The sequence below is a fragment of the Peromyscus maniculatus genome, chromosome 7 (assembly GCF_049852395.1).
Source record: "Peromyscus maniculatus bairdii isolate BWxNUB_F1_BW_parent chromosome 7, HU_Pman_BW_mat_3.1, whole genome shotgun sequence".
Lineage (NCBI taxonomy): Eukaryota > Metazoa > Chordata > Mammalia > Rodentia > Cricetidae > Peromyscus > Peromyscus maniculatus.
The window spans coordinates 94,605,007-94,623,765 of record NC_134858.1 but is presented as its reverse complement, the minus strand read 5'-3'; the positions used below and the strand labels follow the sequence as shown (position 1 = coordinate 94,623,765).

Genomic DNA, 18,759 nt, shown 5'->3' with positions numbered 1-18,759 from the left:
TGAACCACCACGTGGGCGCTAGGAACTGAACCCTGGTCCTCTTCAAGAGCAACAAGTACTCTTGACCATCTGAGTCATCTCTCCGGTTCCTGGAAAGACCTGCTAAAGTTCCCTTTGCTTCTGAGTTTTCCTATTTTCATCTCATGCTATCCAGTTCTGTCAGTTCCACAGCAGCTGGCAGAGCAGATGCTCCAGAAACATCCTGAAGAGGGAGGGGATAACAAGCAAGTGTGTCCATGGGTCACATTCCTTCAGCCGCTCTTCTGTGCTGTCACGAGGGCATCCAGAGACATACAGGTACAGACAGACAGACCTGCAAACACAGATGAAGCAGCGTAAGCAAAATCATAACCACCATAAATACTTGCTCAGTATACCTTTGCCTCACCACTGAGCTGTCCTGATTGGTAAAGCATCTTTCATTGCTCAGACCTGAAGTGGTATTGTGTTCCCCAAAATATTGTGTACCCTAATAAACTTATCTGGGGTCAGAGACAGAACAGCCACAATATTAAACATAGAAGTTAGGCAGTGGTAGCGTTAATCCTAGCATTCCAGAGGCAGAAATCCATGTGTTCAAGGATACAGCCAAGCATGGTGACTCACGCCTTTAATCCCAGGGAGTGATGGTAGAAAGCAGAAAGGTATATATATAAAGCATGAGGACCAGAAACTAGAAGCATTCGGCTGATTAGCATTCAGGCTTTTGAGCAGCACAGTTCAGCTGAGAGCCATTCGGATATGAGGACTCAGAGGCCTCCAGTCTGAGGAAACGAGACCAGCTGAGGATCTGGCAAGGTGAGGTAGCTGTGGCTTGTTCTGGTTCTCTGATCTTCCAATTCACCCCAATACCTGGCTCAGGTTTGATTTTATTAATAACAACTTTTAAGATTCCTGCTACACAGTATACCTTTGCCTCACCACTGAGCTGTCCTGATTGGTAAAGCATCTTCCGGTGTTCATACCTTCCAATCTGGCCTGTGCTATTCATTCATCTATTCACTCTGCCACTGGACTATCTTTCTGGACAGCAAATCTGTCAAGGTCAAAAGGCTTGCCTAACTGATCTTGGCGAAAAGCCAAGCCTTTTGGATGGTCTCCAAGACCCTAAGTACCCTCCCGTTTCGTCTTACCTCCTGTTTGGGCTCCAGTCACACCACCCAGGCTGTTACAGGTACCTACGTGAGACTATGATGCCTTCTGCGTCCAGCAGCCAGCTAATTCATGCAGCCACTTCCACAAGGAAGCATTCTCAAATTGCCCTCTCCAGTCTGGGAAAGGAACTCTGGAGTCCGGGTCAACACATTCCTCTCACAGGATTGGATTGCAGGTGCTTGTCTTCGGTGCCTAAAAAAAAATGGACACTTTCTGATCTAGAATCTTTGCTCGAAGCCCATCAGAGAGAAGTGAGGTCAGCTAGGACTGCGGAATGGACCTGATGTCAACTCTGGGATTGCAAGCAGGTTGCCCTGGCCAGGAACCTTCGCTTTCCTCAAAGAAACGAATGCGAGAAGTACCGAGTCCCTCGCTTTGGCCACGCCCTCTTCCTTATCTCTGAGCTCAAGCTAGTTGGGGAGCAGCCCACCATCAGCGCCTGGAGCCCTGGGAGCAATGATCCTTCCCTCTGGCTTCAGGTGGGCGGGGAAAGGCACCGTGGAGCAGGTGCGGCTTGAAATTGGCTTTGAAAGACGAGTTGGAGTCTGGCTTCAAAAATAAAGTGTGGACATGTATGTGCCTAAGGCAAGGGGTTATATTAAAGCATTCTCTTTCCCCGTTGCTGTTTCCCACACGCCTTGAGTACAGACACTAAAGCTATCTGGTGACGGTGGTGTCTCCTCTCTTCATCCCCCGCCCCCAGAGGCACCCACCCTGGCTCTCCAGGCACGCTTGAATGAATGGGGGAGGACCCATGCGCATGAATGAGCGAGTGTGTGAGCGAGTGTCCAGGCCCGCCAGCCGGCAGATGAGTGAATGGCGTCCGCGCCACTTCGGCCCAAGGGCGCGGGCGCGGGTTCCACTTCCCACTCCCGCCAGCTGGTGGCCTCCAGAAGGTGGCAGAGCCGGCAGCGGCCCGAGCTGGGACGGCCCGGGCGCGGGATGGTGGGGGAAGGGGCGTTCCCGGCGGCCGCGCCTTCCGCGGCTATTGGATTAGTGGCCTTCAGGGATGAGCTCAGCCGGATCGGCTTTCAGCTGCAGCCTCCGGGCCGGCCGGGAAGGCGGGGAGCGGGCGGCCGTGGAGGAGGAGGGGGAGGCAGCGGCTGCAGCATCCAGAGCTGGCCCTGGCAGTCGGCGCGCCCCGCGCACAAAGGCGCCCAGTCCCTGGGGAAGGCGATGAGCGCACCGCAGCCCGGGCCCCGGCCACCGCTGCAGCCATCGCGGCGTGCGTCCGGGGCGCTGGGGAAGAAACCTGGTGCTCCGGGGACCGGCGGCCGAGGTGCGGCCCGTGCGCCCTAAGCGCGGGACTCGCCGCCCTCCAGGTCAGGCGCCAAGCTCCGGGGCGGCCAGGGCGCGTGCTTCCGCGCCCCCCCTGAGATCGGCGCAGTCGGGCGCTTCACCACTTCCGAGCCCTCTTGCCGCGCCTGAGCGCCAACTTCGCCAAGAACGTCCGTAACTCCAGGGCACCCTGCGGGGAGAGAGGGCGCTGCTGCCGGGCACAAGCCGAGAGGACGCGCCGCTGGCCGAGAAGCCAGCATCCGCGGGGTCGCTCGGGCGCCCCTGAGTGGGCAGCAGCGGCAGCAGACCTCTCTCCCGGGAGTTCTGGACCTGCCAGCGCTGGGGATTCCTCCCGGGCAGGCGCTTGCCTTCTCGTTTATGGTAAGTGTTCTCCAGCTCCTACTAAAGGGTGATCACCGGCCGGCACCGGTCACACCCGGTGCTCTTGGGGTCCCTCTGGTCGCGGTCCGGGGGAAATGTCTCTGCGAATTGTGGCAATCCAAGCTGGTTGGTTTGCGCCGGGGCATTGAGGCCAGCCTCTGATACTGTAGGTTTGAAACCCGCTGCTTCTCCGTGTAGTGGAGACAACACAAAAAATTACTCCCAGAGTCACCCGGCTACGTTTCAGTCCTACATCCGTCACTCTCTGGGGTGACCTTGGGCCAAGCACCATAACCTCGCTCTCCTCATCCGGAAGATGGGGGTGATAATTGTGCCCCTTTTACTAGTGTGTTGGGAGGAACTGCAGGGCGGTGCGGAGACCTGCGCCTGGCACTCAGGAAGCACACTCAGTCAGGCATTAGCTAGCGTTAATATTAGCCTTGTGAGCGCCAGCACATCATCCAACTTCCCAGAGCTGCAGCAGCTGTCTCATCTGTGTGACGAGGACAGTAATTTCTGGGGGTCTGCTTGTCACTGCGGAAGCAAAGCGCCTCGCACTCACTAGGCGCTGGTGGTGATGAGTATGGTTTATCTCCGACTCTGGGGCAGCGAAGGCTGACTGCTCCGCCAGACCAGAGCCGGCTCGCGGCCGGTCCCCAGCCTGACTGGGAGACAAACTTGGAGAGAATAGGGGGCTCAGAGGGCCCTGGGCGAGGGGGGCCCTGGGCGAGGGGCTGTGGGAAGAAGGGAGGAAGCCAAAGTCCCGAGTAGGCAAATATGCCCATCCTGGTTGAACCAGGAAAAACAAGGGACCCCAAACCTCTGGTTGGTGAGGCCCAGGAAGTGTGGCTCCCACCGCCCGGTTGGCCAAGCACGGGGCTGCTGAGCCAAGAAGAGAGAAGAGGGCACGTGTGTAGGGCTGGGTGCTGCAGTTCCGGGCTTGGATTCGAATTCTGCTTCCAGCCCCAGCCCGCGGGTGTGACCTTGAGCGGGTTCTCTAAGATCCGCAGCTCTTCTCTGTGCCTTCTCTCCCTACTCTCGTCTCCCCCCTCCTTGCCCCCCTCCAGGATTTGGGTGTGAACTCCTGCTCTTGTCTGCCCACTCATCTGCCCCCAGCAGTTGCTGAGCCTATGTAGATCTGGAAGAGACGAAGTGGGTAAGGGAGAAGTTCACTCTTCCCACCTGCCCTGTGGGAAGCGATCGTGCCCTCACCTCCGAGGCTTCTGGTCTGTTTCCTCGCTTTGGCACTTCTGTCTTTCAACTAAGGCCTGCAGTTTCTGTTCCCCGGGCTGATGGAGGATCCTTCAAACTCTTCCCTCCAGCCCCTTTCCCAAACCATTCAATATTGGTTTAGGGCTGCAAATAAACCCACTTTGTAGAGGAAAATAAAAAATCAAAAGTATAATATAAGTATACTTTACAGGAGGCCACAGTTTGTTATTGTATTTTTTTTTTGTTTGTTTGTTTGGTTTTTCGAGACAGGGTTTCTCTGTGTAGCTTTGCACCTTTCCTGGAACTCACTCTGTAGCCCAGGCTGGCCTCGAACTCACAGAGAACCGCCTGTCTCTTCCTCCCTCGTGCTGGGATGAAAGGTGTGAGCCACCACCGCCCAACTGAGGCCACAAGTTCTTGAGACACACACCCCAATTCTGTGTCTAAACTTCCGTAGCAAGGGCAGTTAAAAAAAAAAAAAAAGTAAGCCTTTGCAACCTGTAAACAAAATTAGCATCACCAGTCACGCCACTCAGATGTCTCTTCAGTTTGCATTTCTCTTTGATTTTAAAGACTGATGCATCCAGTGATGTAGAAATAAAATCTGCAAGGAACAGCGCTTGCCAGAAGCAGTCCAAAGACGTGACAGACTGGGGAAAGAGTCGTTGCTTATTGAAGTGGCTTCATATCTTCCAATTTGGAACAGATTTGGGGTGTGTGCTGGGAATGCAACCCAGGGCTTTGTGTATGCGAAACAAGTGCTCCACCCCTGAGCTACAGCCTCGGCCCCAAATGTGTAAAGAATCTTCAAGACAAGGAAGCGTCCCAAGGACAAAGACTACAGACAATTCACACACTGAGAGTGAAAACCTATATGCCTTACCTCACTCAATAAGAAAAATGTGTGTGAAAGCCATACCATTCAATTGTTCAGACATCAGATCAGCAGATAGTAATAACCATTCCCCAGGAAGAAGCTTTTATCCTTAAAAATGTAAACAGACCAAATTCCTCCCTAGTTAGAACTTCCTCAAGGCTGCCAGGAGTGAAGGCTGAGAATGCCCTCCAGGCCTGGCTACCACCGACCCCACCTTCTCTTTCATCATTTGTCTTCCCCACCCCGAGACCCTGGCCTAGGATCTTGGTTTTGCTCCAACACTCCCGGGTCTTATTCCTTTCCTGACTCCCATTCCACCCCACCCCACCCCAGTTGGTCACAGGACCGGAACCTTGCCATCCTTCATGGAAGCCTGTCCTGGAGACTTCATTCATGTCCCAGGATGTGGCTATGGCTCAGGCCCGAGGTCTTGGCCCCTGGAGGAGAAGGCTCAGTGCAACTCACCATGCTCGTTTGTTAATTTCTTTCTAAGCTGTCTGGCTCATTGCCACACATCGGTGCTCCTGAAAGAGCCCTCTTCTGTTGGCACGGTAACAAAAGATCTCCAGGAGCTCCCTAGATAGAACAAGAAACTGGACGTGGAAAATCAGGAGGGTAGAAGGACCTAGGTCTAAGCACCAGAAGTCTTTCCTGGTAATCATTTAAAAAAAAAAAAAAAGATACTTAATGTATGCACTTAACTTGTGTGAGCATGATCATTCATACTTGGCAAAAAGATCAATAATAAAAAATTAAAAATCTAGCAGCACATTTAAATAAAACATGGTCCTTACATGAGCTGACTGGCTTTCCTGCTGCTGCTCAGTTACAGGCGTCTGTTCGGAGGCTGCAGGAAGCAGCTGTCTGGCCCATCCTTTGGGAAAGACCCCAAATGAGCTGTTGTAAACTTTGTGGAGCGTTGATCGCACGAGATTCTTGTTTTACAGGTTGAATGTGGAACTTCATCCACATTATAAATGTATATATCAGCGGTGGGAAAAAAATTCTTGTTGGTAAAAACACAAATTCTTCAGTCCAACAAGCATTTCTTCTAATTTTTTTTCTCTCTCTCGCCTTACAGCCCATACTGGACTAGAACTCATAGCATCTGTAGCCTAGCCTGGCCCCAAACTCTCAATCTTCCAGACCCCTCCAGGTGTGTGCCATCACACCTGGCTCTGACAGGCACTTCTTAATGCAGACAGGTAGTGTGCACAGGACTGGTCTAGAAGACAGGGGGTGGGGAGTGGGGAGCAATGAGCTGGGCACTGGTTAGCCTTCTAGAAAGTAGCATATGATGCAGGAGACATCCGTGGGACTAGATTGTTAGGATGACATCGTGGGACAGAGAGATGGAAGGAGGGTGCCATGGTGGGTGCACAGAGGTGTGAGAGAATGTCAGTAGGCAGTGTCGGTGAGCAGGTCCCGGAAGCTTGGGGTAAGAAGGGGTAAACTGACTTAAGAACTGGTGTCACTGTCTGGAGAAAGACTGTCAGGAGGGGCTGGCTGACTGTGAAGCCCTTGGCTGTCAGCTCAAGGGGTGCATGTTTGAATGAGCAAGTGATGGGCCGCTTGATTGGATTTAGCCTCTTGGCAGCAAGGTGGGTGGGTTAGAGTTCCAAGATGAGGATCACAGGCCCTCCCTTGGAGACTGCTCCAGGAATCCCACTAAGGTGGAAACCAAGGGGAAGTAGAAGACATTGAGTGGGAGTGACAGACAGAGAGGAACCTGGGTTACGGAGATGGAAGAGGCTGAGCTCAGCCCAGGACATGTGATTCGCAGATGTGCCACAGTGTTGGGAAGGTGGACATGTGCTCATTGGAAAGCTTAGAATGGAAAGAAGCACTACGGAGTCACCCAAAGGAGCATCTAGAATGACCAGAGGCTAGGTGAGGGAGGGCGGCAGGGCTAGAGACATCTGCAGAGGGATGGAAGGACAGATTTTAAGAAAGGATGCACAGGGAGGAGGGGAAAGAGTCTAAGATGCTGCCTTGAGGTGTTGCACGGATCAGGCAGGCAGGACAGTTGGTGTGGACACTCTGCTTCTCTGCGTGCCATGCATTACATGCAGGAGTAGCGCAGAGCAGTGCCAGCATCGTCTTCATGGGTTATGACCCTGTGAATTGTGTTTATGATGGACCGCACCTCTGCCTTTTCCAGAAATGCGTGAGCGCGGCCCGGTTAGCTGGCCCATAAAGACGTCCCACCTGCTAGCCACGGTCTGTGCACTCCGTGAGGGAATGATAAGAGCCCTAGGGATGGAGCGCTTCTCACAGGCAGGGCCCTCCTGTCTGCCTTCTCCTGAGACCCTTCTTTCCAAGCCTGGTGTGTGCAGCACACCCAAAAAGCCCAGGCTTACCAGAGGACTTCCCAAGTCCCCACTGCCATCCTCTAGATTAACCCTGATGCTTGAATGGTCCTGCTTTTCTTTCAGGAAACCTGTTTTCAGACAAGCGCTTATGCCCAGTGAGTTATGCTCATCTTAGGGGATAAATGAGAGGTTAGACATGCAGACTACTGCATTCTTTTAATAGATGTTTTCCTAGAGGGCCCCCCTGGCACCCCCTCCTCAGCCGCTTTTGTCATGCTCTGCCCCAGCTTGAACCAATGCTGGGCCTCACAGAGGACAGCTGTATTACAAAACCAAACCGCAGGTACCCAGGGCAGCTACACCACTAACCAGGACTGCACATGGTCCCACTGGATCTGACCTATGTCTCTTTCAAATGACCTTGGAGAGCATGCTGGCCTGGTCACCACCACCCAGCAAGCCTCCTGCCTCCCAGCGCCTGCTCTTCTTGCTGGCTGACAGCGGAGCTTTTACCCCAGGAGCCTCGGACTGTGTGGGAGGAGGATTCCCATGGAAACCCCAGGAGGAGGGGAGGCTGGGGAAGCCTCATTGATTGAGCTCTAGGAAGATGGGAGCGGCGGCAGCGGGAGTCAGGAGTCACCTGGACTGGACAGATGGCTGCTTTTGTGAGTGCTGGGGGAGAGAGGCTGGCCTAGCCCGTTGTAGAGTGAGCTCCCTGTGTGCATTATGGGAAAATCTAATGGACATCTGTGATTAAAGCCCTGGGGGTTCCATAGTTCATTCGCTGCTGGTAGGGTTCATCCTGAGTGATCATCTTTTAATAAAATACCTATCCAATTTAGTGTCTGTAGCAAGCGAAGCTTACAAGTAGTCCATAGGCTCCTGGACCAGGCAGGTCTCATTAACCCTGAGGTAGCCAGCCGTCTGGATGAGTCTGAGGTGGCATGATGCCTTACTCATTTATTTACACTGCAATTGCCAAGTCATTCACCCACCATTTCCTCTGTACCAGACCCTTGAAGTCCTGGGGACTCAACCTGGGCACCTCAGCTCCTGTTCCGGCGGTGCCCCAGTCCGGCTCCTCACGTTAGGTGCTGTGGTGGGGACACGCACAGGGCCTCTGAGAGCCTGGAGCCAGTCGGGGGAGGTGTTTGTCCGAGAGTTGTGGATAGCCAAGCCGAATGGAATTTCTCAGATAGCACATGGGGGAGGGGTGCCGAGACAGGGAGGGACCATGGCACCCAGGCAGGGAGATGGAGAAAGGGGTTCAGCGAAGGCTGTGGGCTGGGAAGTTACTCTTGAACATCCTAGGAGGGTGCAAGTTTGAACCGTCTCGTAGAATCCTCAGGAGGGTGTAAGCAGAAAGCGTGGTCCAGTCCTGTTATTATAAATGAAACTAACCATCTACTAAAGGAAGTTTAGTCATGTCAAACGGCCTCGCTCTTCCAGTCCCTGTCATTATTCACAGCTGTCACTGGTTCTGACCCCTCTGGGGTGCATTTCCCTGGAGGGGAGTAATTGGATTGCATACGTTCCCCCAGCTGTGGATCCCTAGGGGGACATCATTACCGCCAGTTAAAGGAAGGTATGAAACTTGCCCTGGTCCCTGACCTCAGCAAAGCTAAACCCCAAGGCCACACTGAAGGGAGGGCATGTCACTGAGCCTGTCACCGAATGCCTCCGGTCATCAGGGTCCTTGTAGACAGACCTCTCCCCTCTTAAGCCCAGCCAGCCAGACCTTTTGAGACCGACTTGACTGTGGAAAGTGTGATATAACTTGCAAAGCACTGAGGCTTGTGGAGCAGTGTGGGAAGGCTGCTTCCCGGTGCCTCATTGCCCTGCTGAGTAGTAACACCCACCAGGGTCCCGGGAAGAAGGGCCATCGGCCATCTGAGTTTTTGTTTTCCTGCTCGGTCATGATTGAAGCCTCCGAATGAAGCAGGCGGATGCTCTAGATAATGTCTTTAGGCATCGCCGTCGGAGCATGGCATGAACATTCAGTTTGGTTTGGTAAGTGGATTCGGTTCAGTCCGGTGTGCTTCAGTGTGCCTGCTGCTTATTGGGCTTATTCCCACCAGGAAGTTAGGTTCTATTGTTACGTCCTGTGTGCCTGGCCATGGGCCACACGCTGCAATAGGAAAGAGAGAACAAATGTGGTTGGCTAGAGGGAGGGGGGAGGGACTAAGCATGGCCGAGTCATTGATGTGTCCCCAGCTCTCCGCTACAGAGTGCCTGGCACACACCGGGCATTTCCCAAGTGTTTGTTGAATGAATAAATGAAGCAGAGGAGGTGTAGAGCGGTATCTGTGGAGGAGACCAGCAGATTATAGTCAAGAACCAGCTCTTCGGAGGAGATGGCATGTTCTGTGCTCTGTGTCCTCGCTGGTGCCCTCCCTGGCTCTTTCCTTGCTCCTTTCTCCGAGAGAGCCTCTCTGAGCTGGGTGCCTCCTCACAACAGCCGACCTGTGTTCCTGCCCTGTGTGTGGTCCCTGCGTTTCTCAAGACAGGAGGGGCTTCTCAGAGGACACAGAAGTGTAGAGCTAGCTTTTGTTTCTGGGTTGGTGGCCTTAGCAAAAAGCAGATGACCAGGTCCCTCCGGACTAGTCTGGAGTGTACAGAACCTGGAGCAGGCCTCTTGAGACTCGGAGGACCAGGGCAGGTTTCCCGAAAGAGATGGAAGAAGTCACCATGCTGGGACCCCACCTCCAAACACCTCCACACTGCGAATTCTGGGCATTCAGAACAGACATGCACTCCATAGCAGAATGCTACAGCAATGGCGGGGGCACAGACAACTTCGGGACCCTTGTCCTTCCCAGGCTTCCTGATGAGGAGGCTACTGATAACAGTGGAAGCAGGAAAGGCAAAGAGGGAGTCAGCAGCGCTTTAGTGATGAGTCTCAGAAGTTAAGTCCTTGCCCAGGGCCCAGCAGATAGGCAGAATCCAACCAACCTAGATCCCCTGGCTTGCGTTACGTCGTACTGCTGCTGGTTTTCTTTAGTGCCTTGACATTAATGCACATGAAGACCCTGCACCGGGGAGCAGCGAAGGGACAGTCTGTTTACATGCCCACCTTGTTATGCCCCGAATGTCAGGAGCCCTGTCTGCCACTCATAGGGATAAGAGCTTGGAGAGGGGAGACTGCCAGAGTGACCCAGCATGGAACAGTCCAGAGCTGGTAAGGAGCTGTCCCAGGGAATACTCTGGGACATCTGCAAAGTTGTCATGCTGTGTAAATGGATATAAAGGGGGGAGGGCAGTGTCAGTCATGCAGAATGGTGACAATGACCTGAAGGGAACTGTTCTAGACAGTATGGAGGACGATGTGATAGCCCAGGCTTGCCCATCCAGCTACCCTAGGCTTGCTGTTCAACTAGTTATGTGACCTTGGTTCACATTATGCCATGTCTCTGAAGCTGGGTCCTCCTTTGAATGAAGGAGCATGCTGTCTGCCTCAAAGTGCCTGTGGGAAAGCTGGCAGACTGACTGGCATCTGTAACATCCTGGGTTTTCCACTGCATCCACAGGCTTTATCTTCATACTTCATTCAGTGTGGCCTCTCAGGGCCTCTTTGTGGGAACTCTGATCCTGCTACACATTGCCTGGTTTCAGTGGCTCTCTGGAGTATGGAGCAAATGTATATGACCCACTTAATCTTGTATCTTTCATGCCTGCAAATCTAGTACCTAATAGGTGGTGCTGACAGCTGGTGGTCTTGGCCACAGCTGTGGTGGCCTCTGTATGCCATGGTGGCTGGATTGAGAATCACTTTCCTAGTGCTGATATTTGAGGGTAGTGATGGAGAAGCAAGAGAGATGGGAAGCCGATGAGGCTCGGATGGGACCAGCTCTGCCATCTTTTAGCTGTGTCTTTTTGACTGGGCAGCATCCCTCACCACTTCAGTTTCCTAGACTACTATTATAGGAACATAAGGTGTCTTCTAATGAACGGTAAAAGTGCCAGGTTGCAGCTCTCTTGCCTCCCAGCTTCCACCCTTGGGCAGTCTGTATAGACTCACAGGTGTGTCCTTGGACCATGTTGGGTCCAGCATCCCCCTATTCAGGCCCCACGCTTCCCACACAAAAATCTGGGTTACCTTTTACAGTGTGGTTGGGGCTCAAGGGCTGGGTAAAATCAGTCGGAAGAGTGAGAGGACAAAAGCAAGCTGTCTTCTAAAATTGCCCTGGGATATCCACTTTGCTGCATTCGGACCCATCTCTAATCCCATTCTCCCTCCTCGAACTCTTCCCTCCACAATAATATTCCTTGTCTGTTAGATTCCGTCTGTCTCTCGAATCTTCCATTCCAGTGCATTCTTTTCCTCATGGTGTTCTGTAAGATGTGTACAGTTTTTTTTTTCCCTCAGTGCTGTGACAGAATACTTGACAAGGAACTTGAGGGGGAGTTTATTTGAGGTTCTAGTTCAAGGGGCCACAGTGCAGCATGGTGGCAAAGAGTAGGCTGCAGGGGTGGAGAGGGGCTGGTGACTTTGCATCAGCTGCCAGGAAGTAGAGACATGGAGAGAAATGGGAAACTATCAAGGAAAGAGCGGGAAGATGCCAAATCCTATAGCTCCAGGCCCAGCCCCTGGAACTCATGATGAAATCATCTGGGCTCCAAAGAGCTTAGGTAGCCCAGCCCTCCAGGTCTGCCACCTTCAACACACACAGCCTCTCTAGACCAGATCTACTCTATACCTGCAGCTTTCCTCAGCAGATGTCCCATAATTTTGACATCTCTAACATCCTGGGTTCTCCAGGGCAGCATAGATTTTTTACCTTCGAAGCTTCCTAGTAGTGGACTCCCGGGGCCTCCTTTCGGAACTCTGACCCTCCCATGTGTTGCCTGGTTTCAGTGGCTCTCTGGAACCATAGAGCAAGCCTCTATGATCTTCAATGCCTGGTTCAGTACCTCGTGAATCAAATAATACTGCCAACTTGAGATGTAGCCTGGTCACCTTGGTCACAGCTGAAGCCGCCTCTGTAATGCCTTGTGAGATCTGGAACTGCTTTCCTAGGAAGTTGTTTTGATCAGGGAACCCCTTCAGATGCCTTCTTGGTTCAGGTTCTCTCTTTTCAATTCAAGTTGGGGTGTATGATGGGGGGGTGGGTCTTGTCTGCATAGCTCCTATTGTCCTAATATAGAGCAGGGGATTTCTCTCTAATGGGGTGAACCTCATTCATGATGACAGTCTCTCCTTCTGCATCTGCCTGGTAAGCAACTTCCAACCTCCTCATTGTCTTAGTTCCTTCTCCATTGCAGTGACCAAACACCGTGACTAAAGGGAAGCATTTAGCTGGTGGTGGTAGCGCACGCCTTAATCTCAGCACTTGGGAGGCAGAGGCAGGTGGATCTCAGTGAATTTGAGGCCAGCCTAGTCTACAAAGCAAGTTCCAGGACAGCCAGGACAGAGAAACCCTGTCTCAAAAAAACGAAGAAGAAGAAGAAGAAGAGGAGGAGGAGGAGGAGGAGGAGGAGGAGGAGAAAGAAAAAGAAAGAAAGAAAGAAAGAAAGAAAGAAAGAAAGAAAGAAAGAAAGAAAGAAAGAAAGAAAGAAAGAAAGAAAGAGAGAAAGCATTTAATTTGGGCGTTCATGGTTCCTGAAAGTTAGAGTTTATGTTCATTATGGCAGGAAGCATGGCAACAGGCAGGCAGGCATGGCAATGGAGCAGACCTCTGATCTATAAGCAGCAGGCCCAAAGAGGGAGAGGAAGAGACTGGGAATGACATGGGTTTTTGAAACCTCAAAGCCAGCCCCCAGTGACATACTTCCTCCAACAAGGCCACACCTCTAATCCTTCCCAAACAGTTCCAACAATTGGGGGTTGGCGGGGTGGACAAAGCATTCCAATATATGGGCCTATGGGAGCTGTTCTCATTCAAACTACCATACTCACTCATTTACAAGCCAGATGGCACATTTGAAAACTACTCTGCTTCACAGATGCTAACTTTCACTGCAGACCTGGATAAGACTGGTTAGTTAGTAGTGATGGTTCCACAGCCTGAGTGTTACCTGCCCTCAGAGTTTCCTCTGCCCAAGGCATTAGTTTGTTACTTTAAAATCAGCCTCGCTCAAGTTCTCCGGACAGGGGCAGGGCGAAGCCATGTTCTTTGCTACAATAGAGCACATGTAGCTTCTAGCCCAGATCCCACTAGGGTCCTTGTTCTGTCCTGACACCTTAGGAGCTGAGCCTCCACGGCCCACATTTCTCTCAGGATTCTGGCCTTTCAAACTCCCACCAGAATACTTTGCTAAGTTCTGCTTACAGTTGTTCTGAAGTGGTTTTTTTTTTTTTTTTTTTTTTAACCCAGTGTTCCAAACTTTTCTGTTTTTCTCCTTCAGTCAAATCCCCAAATTTGTCTGATTTATCACATGGCCAGATTTGTCACGGCAGTGGCCTCACTTCTCACTGCCAATGTCCTGGATTAGTTCTGCTTTGTCGTTGTGTGGCAAAAACACTTAACAAGAATCGACTTAAGGGAGGAAAAGTTCAATTTGGCTTACAGTTCACGAGGATACAGTCTGTCACACAGGAGAAGGCAGGAACAGGAAGCCAGTGGGTCACATGGCATCTGTAGTCGGGAAGCAGAGTGGATAGGAAGCAGAATTGGGCTGTAAAACCTCAAAACTCACCTCCCGAGACTCATTTTCTCCAAAGGGTTCTGTCTCTTAAAGATTCCACGGACTTCCCAAATAGGGGTGCCTGGGACTCAAGTGTTCATGCACACACACAGGAATGTCCCCCTGTGGGGGGCATTTCACACTTAAGCCACAGCAGCAGGTAGGTTGATCATTAGTTTAATCTGTCTTCTATTTGCTTTTCCTCAATATTTTACTATTGAAACAAATGCGTAAAATGTTGCGCACAATTGAGCTAAATAAAAGGGGAAAGTGAAATTGCTAGATTGGGTACATTTGCCGTTTTTGAAAGATGGAGTTAATTTACCATGCTGAGTTGACCACAATACATTCAGTTCCGTGATGTACAGGCTGTCAGCTTTTCCACACCTCCTGCAAGGAGCCATTCATCTTCTGGATCTTAATAATCTGATACATAAAAGAAATGGCTTTCCACTGCAGTTAAAAGTTGTTTCTTGCCGGGCGGTGGTGGTACAGGCCTTTAATCCCAGTACTTGGGAGGCAGAGGCAGGCGGGTCTCAGTGAGTTTGGGGCCAGGACTGTCACACAGAGAAATCCTGTCTAAACAACAACAACAGTGAAATGTGTCCAAATGTGTTAGGTTAGGTGTTTGTAAGGTAAGTGGTGAGGTTTGGTTAGTGTAAAGTGTTGGTATTCCTCAAATTGAAAGACCGATTTAAGATTTAATTACAAGTTTTACTTTCTGAATAATTTTAGACTCATAGAAAAACTAAACCAACACTTACCTAGCTGCATGAGGCCCTGGTTCAGTCTTCAATGTGGGAGGAAAGGAGAGAGAAAGCAGTGTGGGGGAGGGGAGGTTTAAACCAACAAGCAGAGAGGTTTCATTCACCAACCCCCCCATACATAGTCCTTCTTTGCAGTTAGCTCTTACACTGGTATTACAGATTCGTCCCAACCAGCGAACCGATATTGCTACATTATTGTTACCCAAATGATTTTTGGTTTTTGCCTACAGTCCTTTTTTTTGGTTCCAGTATCCCACCAGGGAACCCATCCTATGTTTGGTCCTTATGTCCCCTTGGGCTCCTCTTTGCTTGTCACCGACTCTTGACCTTTTCTTGTCTTCAGTGACCTTGACAGTTTGGAGGCGTGCTGGCTGGTTGGGCATCCTGGGTCCCCTGGCCCACCAGCTGGAATTTGTTCTGTTATCTTTACGATGAGAACGTGCTTCCGTGCTGGGGGAGAAGGAACCACAGAGAAAGTGCCGCTTCATTATGCACGTGGAGGGCAGTGGGACAGGCTTGGGTAAGAGGTAATAATTGCTACTAGATATCACAGTGTGGTTAAACTGGATTAGTTACTGGTTTACCTTTAGTTTGTGGATAGAGTGATATCTATCCCTCTCTCCACAAAAAAAGAACTAGCTCTTGGATTTTCTCTTAATCCTGTTATATTTTTCTACCTAATTCTGGTGTGGGGTCCGGTGAGATGACTCACCCAGAAGGTGGAGGTCCATGCCACCAAACCTGATGACTTGAGTTCAATCCCAGGACCTATGTCGTGGAAGGAGAGAACTGATTCCCTTAAGTTGTCCTCTGATCCCCACATTCTCACCTTGCGAGCATGCCCCTCACCCCAAAATAAATGGAAAACTGTAAAAAAAAATTTGTTACTGTAAACACATTATCTATGGCTTCTTCTTCCTTGTGTCAGGGACATCCCACAGATTTAATAGATGGCTTTTTTGTTACTTCCTAGATACCATGCATTTGTATGTGAAATGTTAAAGTCGGAATTGTTTAAAGAAAATCTACAAAATGCTCAGTGATCGGATTTTGTGATATCTCCCACCCCACTTTCTGAAGCTTTGTTTGTGGTCTAATATGCAGGAAAAGGGTTTTTTTTAAAAAATAATTTATTTATTTCATGTGCATTCATGTTTTGCCTGTATGTATGTCTTTGTGAAAGTGTCAGACCCCTGAAACTGGAATTATAGGCAGTTATGAGCTGCCAATCAGGAAAAGTTTTTAGTGGTTCCCTGAACACCTGAAAGAACGCGCACTCTTTGCTTTTGAGACACAGAACACAAATCCACACATCAACTAGATCTGGCGTATGACTCTTTGCCTTTTCGTTGTCTATATTACATTTGGTCAACTGACCGCTCGTGAGCTGGAAGATGGGAATTAAAATCACCTGCCCCGGAGTCCCTCTAGCTTTGCTCTGAATTGTGGGCTCCATCTGACATGTTTGATTTTTAGCTGTGGATCATATTCCTTTATTACTGCAAGACATTCTCCTTGGCTTCATTTAAAACTTCTGCTTTGAAATCCACTTTACTTGCCTGGTGCTGAGGCTGTTCTAGGTACGGACTTCCCCATAGCTGGCTGTGTGTCTGTCCTTCCGCTGTTTCTGGCTCTGACTCACTTTGTTTGGAGATGGCTCTCCTGTGTTGTCTGTGGCAGGGGATTTTTGTCTGGTTCCTAGTTTTCGTCTTTGCCTTTGAGTAGATTGTTATGGCTGTTCTTTGACATGGCTACTACTTTGGTCTTAGTTTTACTATCACATCTTATATCTTTATGTCTTCTTGCTTCAATAGCTTTTTAAAACAAAGCCCTCCAGGGTACGGTCTGTTTTACTTTGTGCCGCCTCCCTTCTGACAGTTTAGAAGGTTTGTGCTTTATTGTTGGTTGGGGAAGTTATCTTTAGAATAACTATGTAGAATGAATTTAATCTTTTGTTTAGACTGCCTGCCTTCTAAAATGAGTAACTGCAAAGATTGTTTACCGATTCGATCACAGTTTCTAGCTGCTTTACGGCAGCTGCTTTAGATGACGGCTTCTCTTGAGTTGCCTTTTTTTCCTTTTTTTCCTTCTTTGTTTCTCTGATAGGATCTAAGCATTTTTAAATGACATGGCTTTTCTTGAGTTGCCTTTTTTCCCTTTCTCCTTTGTTTCTCTGATAGGATCTTAACATTTTTAAATGACATTTACTCATTTTGTGTTTGTGGGGTGAGGGGAGGGTGAGCGCGGGGTTGGGGGAAGGGTGTGAGTGCCACACCGTTCACGCAGAGGGCAGAGAACAACTTGGGAATTGGTTCTCTTCCATCTACCATGGGTCTTGGGATCAAACTCAGGTCTTCACACTTGGCGACAAGCACCCTACTGGCTGAGCCGCCCTCCGATAGGATAGTTTCCTTCACTACATCCAGATATGGTTCTCGCTGATGGAGGCGCACTGTCCTGGATTAGGATTTTGCAGACGGCGTGCGCAGAAGAAGTTCTGGAAATTACAATAAGGGCGCAGGATTGCTCGTTCACGGGGTGATGATTTCTTTTGGAAGTTGCTTCTTTTCAGTCAGCAGAGAGCTGTAGCTATGAGCTTCTCTCCTCCCTGCCCTGCCTCCCCTCTGCTGCCGGTGAAGGAGGCAGGTTGTGGTTTCCTCTGTTACCCTGCCTTCTCATTCCCTGAGAGGCCAAAGGCAGCTCCTGACACCAGACTGCACATCCTGTGCCCGACGCTCTTGATTTAGACCAATGGATTCTTCCTTCAGGAATCCCAGCTGCTGGTCTGCTCTGCAGGCCTTCCCACAGCCCTGACCCGCAAGGTGCCTTCTCGAGGTGCTTTGGACCAGCTTTGATCTTGGCTGCTCCGGGCCGCCTCTGACTGTGTTTGGCAGCCTTTCCCTCCTAAGCTAGGGTTTGGGTTACAAATGTGTCCAGCTTTGCTGAAGAGGACCTTTGCATTTTCTAGTTCTCTTTCTCCTTGATTTTGGGGGATTTCAGATAAGAACATGAGTAGTTTTATTCTGCCGCCTTTAAACTAGGAAGTGTTGGGAATTTTTGTGATCGAGTATTCTCTCAGCTCAAACATTACCCAGAACTTTTCCAAATAGAGTTGATACCAGTTGCAGCGGAGGCCTGACAACAGAAAGAGAGGAACGTGGGGGCCGAGACTAAAACCAGAGGGTTAAAAAAGAAATCCAAAACATGTGTGTCTATGCTGAGTGGCAGCAGGGGTCCTTCCTTCCCTTCTGCCCTTTCGTTGGGGTGTGCTTCTGTCCGGGTGGGGTATTAGACTTTCCTGTCTGTGTCAAAACACCTGAGAAAACAGCCTAAAGGGAGAAGGATTTGTTTTGGCTCACAGTGCCAGAGTTCCAGTTCCTTGTGGCAGGTCTGATGGCCGAGGCCAGGAGCACACAGGGAATGCCTGTAGCAGTACTGGAGGTGCACCTGTCGACCCTCCCAGGCCCTTTTCAGTCCAGTCAAGTTGACACTCAAGATTATCGTGGGTGGAGATGGCTCAGGTTTAGGTAAAGTGTCCGCCGTACAAACACAAGGACCCGAGCGTGATCCCCAGAAGCTCTATGTACAAACGCCAGGCGTGGTGGTTTGTACATGTAATTCCAGCCCTGGGGGAGTGGAAAAGGTGATGGATCCCTGGGATTTGTTGGTCAGCCAGCTTAGCCTATTCGGTGAGTTCCAGGCCAACGAGAGACCCTTATTTAAAAAATAAGGCAGATGGCACCTGAAGAATACATTCAGGGTTGACTTTTGGGTTACTTACACACATATGTGCATATGCACCCACATACACACATGCACCTGTACCTACAAACACACACACACACACACACACACACACACACACACACACACAGTTGTGTGCACATACACTCAAGAAAAAGAATTAACTATCACAAGTTCACCTCTTATCAATTAACATGCAAGCTACAACATTTCACCTCTGGCTCTCAAAAGGCCCAATTCTGTCTCATAATGTCCTAAAGTGCATTTAGTCGCTCTTGTGTATCCCCAAAGTCTCAACAGTTGCAAGTCCAGATTATCCTCTGAACCTCCATGCACACATTCAGCGGTGGGCCCCTGCAAAGTCAAAAACAAGTCACGTGCTTCCAAGACACAATAACACAGACTAAAC

At 50.3% G+C, this 18,759-nt stretch overlaps 1 protein-coding gene across 1 annotated transcript in view; it reads left to right on the top strand.

Annotated features, from left to right (window-relative positions):
• The first annotated feature begins 2,210 nt into the window (after nt 1–2,210).
• The window catches only part of Spsb4 (splA/ryanodine receptor domain and SOCS box containing 4), a 74,869-nt gene continuing 58,320 nt past the window's right edge, over nt 2,211–18,759 (top strand). Inside the window, exon 1 of the mRNA XM_006975159.4 lies at nt 2,211–2,814. The gene's annotated coding sequence lies outside the window, so the exon portion shown is untranslated. The remainder of the gene's footprint in view (nt 2,815–18,759) is intronic.